The following is an 18356-nucleotide window of genomic DNA, read 5'->3' as shown; positions in this document are numbered from 1 at the left end:
TGAGCTGGTCTCACCATCACTCTGACTCTTCAACTTGTGTTCAACTCCCTTCTGGAAGTAAACAGGCCTGTGAAATGGGAAATTAGACATCAAAAGAGCTCACACTCTGACCTTTTGTTCAAGTTCTGTCCTTGCCACCAACTAGCTGGGAGTCCTTAGAGGATATATTTAAACTTTCTGAGTTAAAGTGATTTGCACAATGGTCAATAAATGCTAACCACGACAGCATTCATTTAGTAATATCTATTATTAATATTTCCTCCTTCAACCAAAGCTTGAGTATAGAACCCTTGTCTAATATTGGGTTCCAGACTCCTATAAACTTTACCTTATACTCTTCTTTGCTGGCTGAGCAGGGAACCAAATGGATGTATGCTCAGCAGAGCTGTGCAGCCATCTTGGATTCTCCTGTTACTCTCACCACTGGTGGTTCTTGTACCAGAGCCCAAAAACCTCTCTTGGTGCTTTATGTACCTGCTAAGCTTTTCCTATTGGTTACTCAGGAGATTAGATGCTTCTGTCCTCTTTCCGGATCCCTTCTTCTCTGAGTCCCAGGTCTTAAGGCCGTCTCCAGTAGCAGGGCTACAATTTTTGAAGACTGAGCCAAAATTATCTCTAAAACCTGAGAAGCTCTTAGCATCATCCCTGAGAGGGCTCCCCAGGGATCAGTCTTCTATGGTTCTAAAAGCAACCCCAATCCCATGTACGCTGTGTCACAAAAGCTGGGTGCTGCTGCTGATTTGAGATTGCCCAAGCCATAAGCCAGAGGCCCTGCTTTGGCTGACGTTAGAATCACTCAAAAACTTCGAAAAACGCAGATGTCTGTCCCACTCCCAACTCTGTGACTCAATACTTTTTAAAGCTTCCTGGGTAATTTTGATGATAAACATCAGTTTGAGAAGCTGCGATTTGAGTAACTACCAAACATCCCTATCTATTCCTCCCATGTCTTGGAACTAGACTATCTTTCTGAGCTTACATAAACCTGCTGCTGTTTCTCCTAAATCCAGTTAGTTGTTGACTCTGGTTACCATAAGCTCCAAACAGGTGACCGGGAATCAAGCTGCCGATTGTGGCTTAGGAGCCTCTTCTCCCCACCCTCAGCCCCTTGAGCCCAAAAAACATTAAAGATATCATATTTCACCCAAAGAAATATAATCAAGCGAGAACAGGGGTTGTAGAATCAGTAGCCGTTAGTGTGGACAATGGATTTGAGTTCAAAAGATTTAAAGGCCTGAGACTCCAACAGTGATCAAAAGCAGATAAAAGGCCCTTCTCCCTGCCAAGGCAATCTAACATGCTGTAGCATTTACTGTACTGGTGAACTTCATGAAGCAACCCTAGTGAGACCTTTGTTTTGTAAAGAAAAAGAAAACAGAAGGATTGTGACAATTCTTCTTGTGATTAAAACACATGACCTGAGCAACATGTCTGAGGTATTGTTGAGAGGTGCTGGTGCTGCCCACCTGGCCCAGCTCTATTTCCCTTCATCTCTGTGTTCCAGGTACTTTCTTACACCCTGCCCACTGGACCATGGGCCTTTGTAGTTCACTGATTAACACTTGCCTAATCAACTAGACAAACACAGGATGGGGCAGCTGGGCGCTGAGCTGCCAGGGCTCGTGTGGGAGCTTCTTCAAGACTGACCTCGACCAGGCCAAGTTAATCTAAGAACCTGTTGCAAAAGGAAATGCTGTGAAGGCAAGATGCAGGTGTCCCTTGGGGCCGAGTGGCTTCTCAGTGAATGGACTTCATTCTTTTCTGCTTGACCAGCCTAAAAACAAGAGGCTGGCCTCACAGAGGATTCTCTTAGAAGATACTGCAGAGCCACTTTTAAGACCAAATTATTTCACAGCCCAACATCCTTACTGACATCTCAGACCACCCTTCTCCCCACCTTCTTTTAATCACTTTCTTTTCTCCTCCAGGGCACAGACAGCTTTTATGCAAATTATCTCTCAGGACCGGTGTGAGGGCTTTCGCAAAGAAAGGTAGATCGCATTCAAGGTCCTTTATACCTCAGAGGGCTCCCCAGGGATGAGCAACCTGTTCTGCCACAGAGCTGCTAGACGCCCACGGTTTTCCCTGCTGTATCTCATCACAAGGGCCGTGGGGCACGGCCGCCTCCAGCCTGGCTCCAGACCTGGGGCCTCGCCACCCTGCCAGCAGCGGGCGCAGAGCCTCCCGGTTACCCCCAAAGCTGCGGATTGAAGTCTGGTAATGGATGAAATCCCTTAACCAACTGTACTAAAAAATAAGATCGTGAATAACATGTGACTATCGTACAGATCTCCATAAAACTGGCGGGTGTGAAACCCACACTTTGAGAAGCATAGTCTCCCTCTCGAAGTGGCTTCCAGTGACGGTGCAGGATCTAATTCACCCTTTTTGGCTCGGCTACTGGAACAGGTCTCAGCCAAACTACTGTCTCACCGCCATGGTGATAATCATGTTTAAAAGCACAGCTAGTCGGTGCGCGACCACTGCACGGTACAATAAGAATCTGCCGGGGGAGAGACCGGCAGTGTGCGGGCAGTGTGTGGGCTGCCAGGGTAGGGAGCAGACCGCCCGCCGCTGCGCATGCGCCACCCAGGCCGCCGGCCGGAGAAACCTCCAGGAGGCTGGAGGCGGGAGGCGGGGAATGCGCGGGGTAGGCGGGAAGCGGGGAGACACTAGGTGGGGGAGGGGCGGGCCAGACTTTGGGGGCGGGGCGCAGCGGCGTCCTGGCTGGGAAGGACCGGCCAGACCCCAGCCCTGTCCCGGCGTCTGAGATTGCAATCTCGTCTGGGGCACTCTTGCGCCTCGCCCCGACCCGACTTCTTTTCAGGGATTAGTCCTGACCTCATGATTAATCAGCACTTTCTGGTTTCCTTAGGGTGACGTCATCTCTGCTCAGAGATAAAACAGGCTCCTCTTTGAGGACTGCGGGCCGCCGGGGGCCCCGGTCCGGGAGGCTGTCCCGGGGACCCCGCCCCTCCCACAGGCGACGGCCAGATCGCTCTGCCGGCCCTTGGAACGCAGGGTTCTCCGGCCACAGCGCGTCTTGTTTATTGCTTTTGCGGACTGGTTAAATGCAAAAGCTCAAAGTTTTCTTTCTTTTTTCCGTAATTATAAAAGTAGGACATGCTCTTTTAAAGAGTGGAAAATTACAAAGAAAAGAGTAATCACCCAAAGCCCCACACCCTCTAGACTCAACCTCTGTTAATTTTGATGCATTTCCTTCCTATCTCCCCCTGCACCCCCTTTCTTTACAGCAGATCTTCAGGTTTTTAACATCATTTAGTCATGTTATATCATTTTGTAGCCTACCTTTTTCACTTAATATTGTGGCAGAAACTTTTTTTGTGCTTTTTTCAAACATTGCTTTAAAGGTCATAAAGAGTCTCTAGTGGAGGTATCATCAAGTACTTAAATACTATTTCCATTTATGAGCATCTAAGATGTTCCCAGTTTTTACTAGTAAGAGGTAAACCATCCCTTTACCCTTATGTTTGCCAGGGGTTGATGGTTGTTGGAACATACAAGCCCCAACTAAAAATTTGATCAAATATATGTCAAATTGTGAATGAAACTTGAAAGCTTCTGCTCTTTTCCATATTGCCAGTGGTAGATAACCTAGGGAGAAGCTGATTGTATGCAGGGTGAGCTTTTGTGCCTGTGAAGGGAGGCCCTGACCTGAACTGGAGGTGGAGAGTTTTGCAGTGGGAATGGAGGCTGGTGGCAGAAGGCAGAATGAGAAAGAGGGGAGACAGTCAACTGGCACCTAAAGGAAAAGCTGCTCATGAAGATAAATGGCTGATAATTTTTGGAACACTGATGTTGAACGTGCCATTTTAATTGTTAGTCCAAGCTCCAATGTCCTTTTTTCTTTTACTAAAAGACTAGAAAATTACAGGAGAAAGAACTGGGCCTAAGAGAAAATGCACGATTTAGTACATTTTCTGCCTTGTGATCTGCCCTCCTTCTCCAAAGTCCTTTTTCCACTTCATTAAAGAGTAATATAAGGTTTCTGTAAGATTCTAGATATCTAGGATAAGCAGAGGACATGAACCATCCTGATCTTCTCTCTCTCTCTCTTCTTTAAGATGGGATCTCGCTCTGTCAGCCAGGCTGGAGTGCAGTGGGGATCTCGGCTCACTGCAGCCTTGACCTCCTGTGTTCAAAAAATGCTCCTGTCTCAGCCCAAAGCCTGTAGCTTGGACTACAGGCACACATCACGCTCGGGTAATTTTTATGCTTTTTGTAGAGATGGGGGTTTCACCATGTTGCCCAGGCTGTTCTCGAACTCCTGCTGAGCTCAGGCAATCTGCCTGCCTCAGCCTCCAAAAGTGCTGGGATTACAGGTGTGAGCCACAGTGCTTGGCCCATCCAGAACTTTTCTGTGAGGTCTGGCATGAGCCTACTTGTATTTATCTTTTGCAAATCACCATAATTGAAAGCTGTTCACTTCTAAAATGAGGTTACAGGAAAAAGAAAAAAAAGTAAGTTTTGGTAACAGAATGTGATGATGGGAGAAAGGCTGGTGGTTTGAGAATACTGGTTAGCTTGGTTAGGAAAGGGCATACGACTCTAGTACTTTTTTTTTTGAGACAGAGTCTTGCTCTGTTGCCAGGCTGGAGTGCAGTGGCGCAATCCTGGCTCACTGCAACCTCCACCTCTCAGATTCAAGCGATTCTCCTGCCTCAGCCTCCTGAGTAACTGGGATTGCAGGCACGTGCAGCCATGCCCAGCTAATTTTTGTATTTTTAGTAGAGACGAGGTTTCACCATGTTGGTCAGGCTGGTCTTGAACTCCTGACCTCACGATCCTCCCACCTCAGCCTCCCAAAGTGCTGGAATTACAGGAGTGAGCCACCGCACCCAGCTTCTGCCTTGATTTAAATTTGCATGACAAAGTAGGCAATTTTGTGTAATTGGCACATACTTTCCATTCTTGAGCCACCTGAGAATGGCAGGGAAGCAGTGATATAACTTCAAAAGGGAGAGAGTGGCTGTGGTGGTTTTCTTTTCCCTCTGAACTCAGAAGGAGTTCTGTGCCTGTGCCTGTGTTCCTGTCTCCTTCCCAGAACAGTTCCCACTACTGACGGTATGGCTATCATCCTCCTTCTAACCCACTTCCTCACCACTGTGGTCTCCACCTAGAATGCAGGTAGGCAACCGTATCGCTAGAGCGATATTTGCTCAGAGTAGAGAAAACCCAGCCTGCTGAGGCAACACTCCAGACCTGGCTTCCAGCCACAAACCCACTAGCTCCTAGCTCTCCAGTTCTACTCCTTTTAGTACTCAGGGATTCTCACTGTTTCCATTGCTGGAGGAAGGTTCCCTTCTGGCTATCCAGTTCACATAGGATTGGGAAGAAGCTAGCTCCATTCTCGTCATAGCCGGTGAGATCAGTCCCTCCAGGTTTGGGCTCTCAGCATCCCTTCTCCGAGTCACAACATTCTCTAGACACTTGCTGACTCTGCCATGTTGTGCCTGTTAAAAGGTCATCTGCTTTTTGAATTCTTTCCACTCTCCTCCCAATTATTTGTGATAGTCTCTTAGAGAGTTAAAAATAACATGTATTTCCCCAGTGGTTTTGTATATTTCCATTTGGCAAACTTTATTTTGTTCCATGTGTTTCTAAGGGAACAGAAATGAAAATGGTTTATGTCCTACTTCCTACACTGGCCTCAATGATGTTGTCAGAAATGGAATTGTCTTTTGGTCCAAAGTGGGTACACCCAACCATAAGCTAGGTTTCATGCAGGAACTATATAAACTACAAAGACAATGGACATTGTTTGACTACTGGAAAATCTGCTGCATTGTACTTCCTTTAACCAAGTAGTGAATTTTTTTAATAGGTCGATTCAAGCCACTTTGATGGTTCATGATAACAATATAAAACTAGGTCACATTATAAGCATGAACTATGACACTATGTCGCATTACTGAACTCAAACTAAGGGGAATATAAGAACTGAAGATGGAGGGCAGTTGTTACTGGAAGGAACATATGGAGGGGCTTCTGTGACACAGGAAATGTTCTATTTGAAGATCCAGGTGATAATTGTATGAGTATGTTCAGATTGTGAAAAATCACTGATAATCACATTTTTCTGTATTTATGTTCTACATACACAAAACACTTAGAGACTTTGTTGTGACAGGCAATTAAGACAATGAGAGCAATGTTCTTTCATTCAACATTGTTTTAGTTCCCACTTGGTTCTCAATGGTAAACAAGAACTGTACATATTACAGAAATGAGTAAACTAAGGGCCACACAGCCTGATTTCATGGATTTTACAGTTAGTAGCTACAATGTAAATTACAAGTGTTTAGTGTGCATACCAATATTAGATTCTTAGTTGTGAAAAATGTACCATAGTAATGTAAGATGTGAACATTAGGGGAAACTTGCTAAGGAGTATGTGGGATATTTCTGTGCAAGTTTTCTGTAAATCTAGCCCTCTTCTAAATATAAACTTGCTTTAAAAATACTCAATTTCATGAGAATGACTATGAGGGAGTCATTATTTTTGCACCAAAGAAATCAGAAGTGACTTTGTAGAAGAAAAGAATGATCGAACTGGGCCTTAAAGGAAGAATGAGATTACAACAAAGGGAAATGGAAAAGAAGTATTTAGACAGGGGAAACATGACACAAGAAACTGTGGAATGTGTGAAAGGACGGGATGGGGACTGATGAATTGGGAGCATGAAAAGGGTGGAGTGCAATAGGACCCAAAGAGCAGAGGGCCTTGAAAGCAAATCGCGAAAAGGCTTAAATTTTGTAAGTTAACACCAAAATAATTAAGCTCTGAATTGCTATTGAAATCCATTGTTTTATAATAAAAAGCAAATATATTAACCAGAAAACAGATAAAAATTAATATACTTAAATCATCTCCCCAAAGACATCTCTGTATGTCTACCACAGAGCTAAAGGAATTAGTCATAACATTTATAGGACACTTGCTATATGATAACTACTTTGTGTCTGTTATCTTAATTATCCTAAGATCCTTATGAAGCAGGTCTTTTTTTAATTTACAGGTAGAAAATTGAGAAATTGTTTATTTCCAACAAATACAAAAGAGTTATAAATATAAAGAACAGATACAGCCACCTGAGAACTTGTTTGTTTCCAACAAACACAAAAGTCATAAACGTCAAAAATAATAAAGGACTTGGTGCTAGGATGTGCTTCAGTGGTTGAAATGGATATCTGAGTTGGAAACATGTTTACATTTACATTTTGTTTAAATTTATTTTTTAACTGAAAAGATAGTCATCTGGGACTAATTTGAGTTATTCAAGACATAATGTTCTTGCTAAGCCCATTTATCAAGTGTGTTTTAGGGAATAATTCTGACAAGTGTTTTTGGCAAGGGTAATTATCACAGAGTACCAAAAACTGATAAAGTCTGGCCTACACAGACTAGGCGCAGTACAGGAGAGCTCTTTCCCAGTTCAGTTAGAAACTCATGTTTTGTGGAGTCAGAGACAACACAGCTAACTCTGTGGACTATAGAATGGACATCCCAGCTCCAAGCTGTGAATGTTTCCAAGTAGTTCCAAAGGGAATGAAAAGAATTTCATCTTCCCATCTTGGGGTTTTCTAGAAGCATTGTGACTTGCCTTCAAAGCCAAGTTACTATGTGTTTGAGAGTTGTGTGGCTCAATAGTTGCTAATGTAATTTTTCTACCTACTAAATACTTGGATAAGACACAGTGAGAAAAAAATAAGTTTTATTTTGGCTTTTAATAATTCTCTAATATGCAGAAATGAAAAGTTCATAAAAGATCCATAGTTTCCATTGAGAATTTCCTTCCTTTGTTTTTTCTAAGAGTTCCCTTCCGCACAATAAACCACAAAACAATTTTTCCTCTCTTTATGTTTGTTGAAAAAGAATTAAATTCTTGAATGGGAATTTTGTTTTCCTTTAATTCCCGACAAACTGTATCCCATACCTGACAGCCTCCAGGTAGGAAGGCAGCCGAGTTATTCAAAGAAGCATTTTGTTCTTGGTCTTGCCATTCAATATCACAGGGTGTGATGAAAACTGGAACAACTATGGAAATCACAGAGGTGCCAGAACATTACATTTAAAAAATGGAATTATTTGAGTCAATCCGGAATGTCTGGTTCTTTTGGTTTGGGCCTCATGGGTAGCATTGTGCTTCAAAAACAACTTGAATTGGCTACCAGGATTCCAGAAGAGTAACATAATCCTGTACCTTTGTGGAGAGATGCTTATCTTTATGTCTACTTTTAGCAGAAAGAGGCTGGATTCTTCCACCTTTTCATGTTTCAAAATAAAAATTGTTCAAAAAGTTCCAAACCTGAATGGAATTTGGAAACAACAGTGGGAGGAGGTACTTCTTCAAGTCTTTTTGGTTTGTGCTGTTTTTTATTTGAAATAAATGCTCTGCCATGAATCAATATCCTCTAGAGCTACAGAAATGTGGCATTTGGGGAAGGTTCATCCTCACCACTTTTCCTTTTGTGATTTGGCATTTGGAGAAAAGGTCTTAGAAAAGATTAGTAGTTCTGAATACAGTGCTCATATCTGCCCAGGAGACAGAGACACTTAAAGGAGACCAGGAGCTGGAAACAACTCAACTCCTGGCAAATGCAGCCCGCAGCCCAGTGACCTCCACCCCTTGGAGTGATATTGCTACCTCTGTAAAGGGCTCCACAGAGGGCTGTGAACACAGGGCAGGTCTCACTTTTCTCTTGTCAACAACACACAAAGTTGTAGGGGTGTGTCTGACCTTGATAAAGGGCTGGGGAGAACCAAAGGGAATTACAGCATATGAAGAAAGGAATTTTAAACTGTGTCATCCAACAAAGGGGAAAAAAAGTCCCCACCGAGTTCAGGGGACACACCCAAAATCCTAACCTGTTGACTTCTATCCCATAGTGGGAATGAATCCCTAGGTACCTTCAGGACTCAAAAGCCTCATCCCTCGGGGGTTTGTTTACCTCCAGCATTCTTCCTCTTCCTGATTCAGTACGAATCTCCATCCAAGTCTATCCAGCCCAGAAGATTCCACAGGACAATCCTTGGTGCCACCCAAGAGTCTTGGGCCCATTTCCCTTCAAGGCTTCACCTTCAGGGTGGTGTGGATTGCAGACTGAATTCTTCTACTTGGAAGGAGTATGTGTACACACACACACACACACACACACACACACCCATTCATCACAAAAGGACATTCTCCTGCCATACCATTCTCACATACCAGAAATGTAACATTGGCAGAGTAATATTATCTAATACAATACTCTAAATAAATCACTTGGAGGGGGCTGGAATTCTTCACTTCTGACAAGCTCCCAGGTGACACTGCCACCACTGCTGGGCCATAACCCACACTCCAAGTAGCACTGATCTATTATACAATCCATATTCAACTTTCTTCAATTGTCTCAAAATATCTTCTATAATTCTTTTCTTCCACCCCGCATTCAGGATCCAGGTGGGAATGGTGCATTATATTTGGTTATCTGATCTCTTTAGGCAGAGGACATGAACATTTTATTGGCTGCTCTCTTAGTTATACAAAGACCCAGGGAAAGTGTAGACATTTTCCTTTGTGAGACCCCCTCCTCCCAGTTATACTTAGAAAAGGACCACCCTCCTCACAGTCTCAGTAAATGAGGGACAGAAAGAGAGTAATATCTCGCCTAGTTACTTCTGGAAAGAAGAACCTGGAGATGACACTGTGAAGTGATGAGAGGGCAACAATGGCTAGGCTCTGTGATATGTGTTTTTTGCAAATCACACACATTGAACATCAGGTTTATAAGGTCTATCTCAGAATAATAGAACAACTTTCAAAAACAGCTTCAAAGATGTTTTGCTACTCTTATTCTCAGGCTTGAAGAATTGATCCCATCTCTCCAGAGAAATTAGAGTCCAACGCTATCAACAAGCAGGATGCACTCTCGCGAGGTGGACACATGTCATTTCCTATTTTCTAAGGTTTAGAGTCTAGATAGACATTATCCCTTCTAGAAAAACTCTCCAAAGGGCTCCAGGCAAGATGGGCCATGGGGACCTGTAACTGTCCAAACCCCACTGTTCTCTCCAGTGTGGGCAGCAATCTCCCCCCTTGCTTAATGTGCCCATAACCATTGAGCCCTGCTACCTCTTCACAGTGGCCTCTGTTAAAAGCAAATGTTGCCTGGGAGAAAGTATGCTAGATTAGTCCTTCTAGTCAACTAGCTGGTGGACACTCTCACCTGAAGAATTGGAAATCAGGATAGGTTATTTTTCAAGTTGACTGAGAGGGGTGTGTTATGTGGCATAAGGACTTCTCCAAATAGAAGTGGAGGGGCTGAGGGAACTCAGATAGCAGGAAGCACAGCACATCATTGGGCATCTGCAGCAAGAATAAACCTCTCAAGAAAGGAGATGGCACTGAATGGGGCCTGAGGAGTTCCCTGTCACCAACCTCACCCTTTAGGGCGACACATTGCATCCCCATGCAGCAAAGGAATTTTTTCACAGAATAAAAAATGAATCCAAGGTTAGATGCTAGATTCAGTACCCCCACTTTCACCAAAATACAATATTCTACTCTCCCTACAACATTTTTTAGGAGTATTTTAGTCTCTTCTTGAGTATTTCCTTTGCGGAGTCCAAAATCTGCCTGCATTCTTACAGAATTTACAACTCTAACAGCTATCAGTTACAATACAAGCACAATTCTAAGGGCTTTACACACATTCAGTCATTTAATCTACACAACAGTCCTAAGAGGGCAGTGCTGTTAAGTTCCCATTTACAGGTGAGGACACTAAGGCACTGAGAGATTCAGTAGCTAGCCCAAGATTACTCATTTCTAATCTGGGCCCAAGAAGTGGACTTCCAAGGCCACTTCTCTAAATCACTTTCTAAGGAGACACAGAACAAAAATAACTGCTGCCTACAGAAGTTTAAATTCTAAAATATGTAGCACATACCTATTAAGTACTCATTCAACTTACTATTTTCTTTTCTTTTTTTTTGAGACAGAGTCTAGCTCTGTCACCCAGGCTGGAGTTCAGTGGCACGATCTCAGCTCACTGCAACCTCCACCTCTCAGGTTCACACAATTCTTGTGCCTCCGCCTCCTGAATAGCTGGGATTACAGACATGTGCTACCACCCGCAGCAACCATTCAACTTACAATTTTTAAATGTATTCATTGCAATGTACTTGTCTTGAAAATTTCTTGCCTTGGTTTTCTGCTTTTTCTATTTTCTATGTTTTGCTTGTGGTGGGCTTAGTACAGGCCTCCTGGGGAAAAACTTTCACCAGAGAGGAAAGATAAAGATTTCTTCCATTACTCACTCATGACAGGAAGCTTCCCCACAGCTGCAGGTGGGATTTGAGAAGGGATTTGCAGGGGAAGGGAAAGGGAGGGAGATGGAGTTGGGTGGTTTGCTGGGACAGACAGACAAACACTAAAAAGTTAGGTATATAATGGTATTTGTGAACACACTGAGGTAACACCCTTGAAGCTCTCTTTTCCACATTCTTCTTGTTACCCCCACCCTATCTCCCCCCACCATCCCCATCCCGGCCCCCCCACCATCATTGAGTCTTGCCTCCTATTTTAGGGAGAACATAGAGGCCATCAAGTAAGAGCTTCCTGCCTCTCGGCCCATTATCTGCATTTCTTGCCATCTTTGCCTCCTTCCTCTCACCTTGAAAAAGTTGTCCCTCCTTCAGGACAAGTCCTGCACCCTGTGGTCTAAACCCCAACCCCTCCTTCCTCCATCCACCATCACCCTTTACTTCTGCACTTCCCTCTGCTCCTACCTCTCAGCATATGTTTATGCTGAAATCCCTGTTACTGAAAAATAAAAAATCCCTACCAGTGCCTTCTTATAGCAGTTTTCTCTCCTTCTGAAAGAGTGGTCTGAGTTTATTCTTTCCATTCCTCACCTCTGTTCCTTCCAGGCAGAACACACCCTGGCCTCTACCTTCACCACCATTGAAATTACCCCTGTTAAGATCATGAAGAACTTCTTAACAGCCAACTCCAGAAGTCCCTTTTATCTGGGCTTCCTGCAACATACGACTTTGTTGACCACCTCCTCTTACAACCTCTCCTCTCTTGGTTTCTGGGCCATGGCACTTTCCTGCTTCTCCTCCTATCTCCATCTATCTTCTGAAGAAATTGTCTTCATTTCTTGGTGTTTCCTAAGGTTCTATCACCAACTCTTTTCTTGTTGCTTATGCGTTTTCTCTGGGCCATCTCAGCTGTGCCTCCCATTTCAGCTTCTTCCTTAACCATTTGTCTCCACCCTTGACACTACCTCTTGATAGAGCTCTGTTCTTGCTGATCTCACTTTTGCACTTTCTACGCACTCTCAAACCCACTCTGATTAATCTATCATCCCTACCACGCCATTTAAACTGTACTTGTCCAGATCTCAGCAGCAACCTCTACGTTCCAGTGGTCAGTTCTTCACTCCATCTCTCAGTTCTTTCTTCACTCCATCTCTCAGCAAGATGAGAAATGACTGGTTACTTCCTTTCATTTTGAAACTACTATTTTTTTGACTCATGAAATACCACAGTCTCCACAGAAGGAGCTAGTTTTTATCAAAGAGTAAAAGAATACCTGGAGACTCGGTATTCTTTTATTCATTAATAGAAACTAGTTCCTTCTCATCTGCTCAAATGCTACCCATGGCACGACCAAAAGGCTCAGTCCTAGGTCTTCTTCTCTATCCATACTTACTGTCTGGTGATTTCATTTAGTCCTGTGGATGGGTAATCCCATCCTGTTGCCTAGTGACCTCACATGGTTCTGTGTCTGAATACTGCTTCTGAGTTAATGATTTCCAAATTGATAACTCTAGTTTCAGCTTTTCAATTTTGATGTCTAATAGTCATTTTCAACTAATATTCAAGCCAAAATATTTGATTTCCACTATCAAGCTCCAACCCTGCCCTCTCCCACCTCATTAAATCACACCACTGGTCACCTTGTCCTTAGGCCAAAAACATGGTGTCATCCTAGATTTCTCTCTCTCTAATACAGTAATTCCATTGGCAGTCCTGTTGGTTGTATCTTCTAAAGATACTTGGCATCCAACAATTTCTCACCACACCGTTACTTTTATCACCTTCTTAGTCTAAGCCACCATCATCTTCTGCATAGATTAAGGCACTGATCTACCTTCTTCCACTCTTGCGACCCCCTAAAACCCCACAAGGCAGCTGTTATAGTTAAAAGAATAAGTCATCTCATTTCTGTTCCTGCTCAGAGCACCCTCATGGCTTCCTTTTTTTTTTTGAGATGGATTCTTGCTCTGTTGCCAGGCTGGAATACAGTAACACGATCTTGGCTCACTGCAACCTGTGCCTCCTAGATTCAAGCAATTCTCCTGCCTCAGCCTCCTGAGCCTCAGCCTCCCAAGAAGCTGGTACTATAGGTGCATGCCACCACGCCCAGCTAATTTTTTGTATTTTTAGTAGAGACAGGGTTTCACCATGTTGGCCAGGATGGTCTCCATCTCTTGACCTTGTAATCCATGCTCCTCAGCCTCCTAAAGTGCTGGGATTCCAAGTGTGAGCCACCATGCCCAGCCCCTCATGGCTTCTTACTAAACTTGGAATGAAATGAAAATTTCTCATGGTGATCAACTATATAGACTCTATGTCATCTGGTCCCTGCCCACTTCTCCAAGATTATCTTCCACCACTCTCCTCTTACTTCACTATGGCCACATTAGCCTTCTTGCTCTTCCTTAAACACCCTCAGCTTATTTTTCTCTTTGCATTTGCTGTTCCCTTTGCTTAGACCGTTTTTCCATGTCCGTAAAACTTGGCAGGGCTCACTCCCTAATTGTGTTCAAATGTCATCTCCTCAGAGAGGGATTCCCCTTGACACTCTTTCTAAAACAGCTGTTTTAACCATCACCCTTTATCTCTTTATTCTGCTCTGTTTGTTTGTTTGGTAGCACTTATCTCTCGAGAGCATTTTTTAATTGACTTTTTACTTATTTCTGATGTATCCGATTAAATTGTAAGTTGTTTTTTTTTTTTGGGGGGGGTGGTGAGGAAGGCAGGAAGGGAGGGAAGAAGGACGGTAGGGAGGAAGGAAGGGAGGAAGGAAGGGATGAAGGAAGGAAGGGAGGGAGGAAGGGAGGAAGCAGGGAGGGAGGGAGGGAGGGAGGGAAGGGAAGGAAGGAAATCAAGCAATGAGAGAGACATTGCCGACCTGGATCTAGAGGTTTACAAGTTGATTTCTTTTTTTTTGAGAGAAGGAAAGAAAAAAAAAATAAGTAAAGGAGAGGAAGAAAGAGGAAGAGAAAGAGGGAGAGTAAATGGAAATATTGCTTTATTTTGAAAAAAATTGAGTATTAATAAGGACCAACCAATGTTTCATTTAAACTTATGGGTAGGTGTGATGTGGTATTGACAAGAATGTATATTTTGTGTATTTGAAGTGGAGAGCTCTATGAATATTTATTAAGTTTACTTGTTCCGGATCTGAGTTCGAGTCCTTGATATCCTTATTAATTTTCTGTCTCATTGACTCTAAGTCTCGTATCTGGGTGTTAGGATCGTTAGCTCTTGTTGTTGCATTGATCCTTTTACCACTATATCTTTGTTGCTTTAAAATCTATTTTCTCCGATACGAGAATTGCAACTCCTGTTTTTTATTTATTTATTATTTATTTTTGCTCTCCATTTGGTTGGTAAATCTTTCTCCATCCCTTTGTTTTGAGTCTTTGTGTATCCTTGCATGTGAAACAGGTCTGGATGTAAAATGCCATTGGGTTTTGGCTGTGTCTTTTGATTGGGGGATTTAGTCAATTTAAATTTAGGGTTGCTGCCATTTGATGTTGACTGGCTGTTTTATCCATTCGTTGGTGTAAATTCTTCTTTATGTTGGTGCTCTTTACTTTTTGGTGTATTTTTAGAAAGGCTAATACTGGTTGTTTCTTTCTGTGTGTAATGCTTCTTTCAGAAGCTCTTGTAAAGCAGGCCTGGTGGTAATAAAATCTCTGAGTTCTTGCTTGTTCATAAAAGATTTTATTTTTCCTTCAGTTGTGAAGCTTAGTTTGGCTGGATATGAAATTCTGGGCTGAAGGTTCTGTTCTTTGAGAATGTTGAATATTGGCCCCCACTCTCTTCTGGCTTGTAGAGTTTCTGCTGAGAGATCTGCTGTAAGTCTGATAAGCTTGCCTTTGTGGGTAACCTGACCTTTCTCTCTGGCTGCCCTTAGTATTTTCTCCTTCGTTTCAACCCTGGTGAATCTAACAATTATGTGCCTTGGGGTTGCTCTTCTTGAGGAATATCTTTGTGGTGTTCTCTGTATTACCTGGGGTTGAATACTGACCTGCTTTGCTAGTTTAGGAAAATTTTCCTGAATAATATCCTGAAGGGTATTTTCCAGCTTGGATTCATTCTCTCCGTCGCATTCAGATACACCTATCAAACGTAAATTTGGTCTTTTCACATAGTCCCACATTTCTTGGAGACTTTGCTCATTCCTTTTTATCCTTTTTTCTCTAATCTTTTCTTCACGTTTTACTTCATTAAGTTGGACTTTGACCTCTGATATCCCTTATTCTGCTTGAACAATTCGAGTGTTTAAACCTGTGCATACTTTTCGGAGTTCCTGTATTGTATTCTTCAGTTCCATTAATTCACTCATACTCCGCTCTAAGTTGTCTATTCTCAATAGGATTTCATCAAACCTTTTTTCAAAGTTCCTAGTTTCTTTACGTTGGGCTACAACATGTTCTTTTAACTCACTGAAGTTTCTTATTATCCATTCCTTGAAGAGTGATTCTGTCATTGGGATGCGCTCGTTCTCCATCAAGCCTTGTTCCATTGTTGATGTGGAACTGTGATCATCTTTAGAGGGAGAGGCATTCTGACTTTGAGTATTCTCAGCTTTTTTACTCTGGTTTCTTCCTGTCATTGTAAATTTATCCTCCTGCCGTCTTTGAAATTACCAACTTTCAGATTAGGTCTCTTGAGTGGATGTCCAGGTTGTTAGTTCCCAGGGCCAGAGCAGCGGCGTTAAAACTGATGGTGCTTTTCTGCCCAGGATTCTCCTGTCTGGCTTCCTTCTTGTGTCGGTAGTATGCGACTCTGCCTTCCTGGGGCTCCAAACCTCGGTCAGAAGGGGAACCAGTCCTGTTTACTCTGTGCCGAGCGCTCCCGCACCAGGTGCCGTCACAGCCGCTGCCGGGCTCTGGTGTCCTGCTGGGGACCCGGGCCGGTCCTCCGAACCTGTTTACTTTGCTCCGAGAGCTGCCGCGCCAAGGTGCCGGCGGAACCGCTGCACCGGCCACGAGAGTCGCGCTGGCCACCCATGTGTTTCCTCCACTGGGGGATCTCCTGCTCCGTGAGCGACCAGAATTTGTCTGAAAGTGTGGCGTCCTCTAGTTCTCCACGCCTTCCCTGAGAGCTGCAATCCCGGGATGTTAGCGATCGGCCATCTTGGATCGTTCTCCAGATCTTAAGTTTTATGTGAGCAGGGATCTTCTCTTACTGTTGCTTCCTCAGTGTCTGGACCATCGTAAGTGCTCAATGTTAATTAATAGGTAAATATATTCTGACAAGTCCAAAATCTGATTTTAGCCCTCCTTGCTGATATCAAGGTTCATATATTTCCACCACCTATGACCCATATGTTCCAAATAAAATTCAAACTCAGTGTTTTGAAACTGAACTCATTACTACTTCCTCCTCACTCCCCTAAGCTGCTTTTTCCCACTCATTCCCAAGTTTACTTAGCAGCACTATCATGTACCCAGGTACCAAAAGAGAGATATGGAGGGTCTAAATTTCACCCTCTCCTTGCTCCCAGTTTATCACCAAATGCCATAATTTATACTTGTGTCAGATCATGTTCTAAGTTGCAGAAAACAAAAGTCATTCTAGCTAGCTGAAAAAAAAAAAAGAATGTATTAATTTGTTAGGTAGCAGGTAGAATCTTCAGGAAAGTCCAAGGACCTGACTTGGATACTTTGCAGACAGGAAGAATGCCAAAGTCACCCTGCCAGGCTACACAGTAGAAATCCTGCTGCTGCCACAGACTGTATGCTAACTCTGGGGTGAAAAGTGAGACTCAGTGCCTCACTACCATCCTTGTTCAGAATGAATTCCATGCAATATCTTCTTCACATCCTTCTCTTCCAAATCAAGGTCCTGATGACATCTGATGAGCGGAGCTCAGGTCACACACTTGCACCCTCCTGCCAGAGCTGAGAAAATGATTTTCTCACTTCTTCCTTGAGGACAGACTCTAATTGGGAAATTCCCTAATCTTAGGAAGGGTGTTCAAGAAATGCCTGACAGTTACAAAGCATCAAAGACGTCAACTAACACTATCTTCTATTTACCGAGTCCACCCATTCCCCCACCACTGACTCAGTTCTAGTCTTTATAGTTTGAAGTCTTGACTAATGTGGTAACCACCTCTTAACTGGTTCCCTGCCTCTTTTCTCCCATCCACACCAATGATAGAGCAGTATGTCTAAAAGTAAATCTTACCATGTCACTCCCTTCCTTACCACACATTATTGAAAAACAAAAAAGTCTCTTAAAAGCTCTTCATTGCCAACAGATGAGGTCAAACTTACTTGAATTGGCATAGAAAGCTTCTTGCAATGTGGCCCTGGCCTATCTTTCCAGGCTCCTCTTCTCTCTCAGGATTCTGTGCTTCTGCTGCACTGGATTATTCGCCCTTTCCAAGTGTTGCCCATATTCTCCGGCTCCCGTTCCTTTGTTCATACTCCTTCTGCCTCCTTGGAATGGCCCTTTCCTCAACAAACTCTTATTCAGCCTTCAAAAGCCATCTTAAACATTACCTCCTCTCTGCATCTACCCTAATCATTCAAGATGAGAAACCCCAAACTAGGTTGACACTTAGTACTATCAGTATTTATTCTATTTTTTAAATAATCGTAAGCTTCCACATCTGTCTTCAGGACAAGAAGGAACCAGACTGTAAGCTCCATGGAGGCAGAAACCATTGCCTTGGTTTTTTTTGATGGTTTGTTTCGTTTTTGTTTTGAGTTGGACTCTGGCTCTGTCACCCAGCCTGGAGTGCAGTGGCGCGATTGCAGTTTACTGCAACCTCCACCTCCTGGGTTCAAGAGATTCTTCTGCCTCAGCCTCCCAAGTAGCTAGGATTACAGGTGTGCACCACCACACCCAGAGTTTCGCCATGTTAGCCACGCTGATCTCCAACTCCTGACCTCTAGTGAACTGTCCATCTAAGCCTCTCAAAGTGCTGGGGTTATAGGCATGAGCCATCACACCTGGTTCATTGCCTTGTTTTTGTATCCCAAGCATGGAATCTGGCTCAAAGGCACACACAATAATCTTGTGTTGGATGAAT

The sequence above is a fragment of the Callithrix jacchus genome, chromosome 2 (assembly GCF_049354715.1).
Source record: "Callithrix jacchus isolate 240 chromosome 2, calJac240_pri, whole genome shotgun sequence".
NCBI classification, from domain to species: domain Eukaryota; kingdom Metazoa; phylum Chordata; class Mammalia; order Primates; family Cebidae; genus Callithrix; species Callithrix jacchus.
This window is presented reverse-complemented; position numbering follows the sequence as displayed.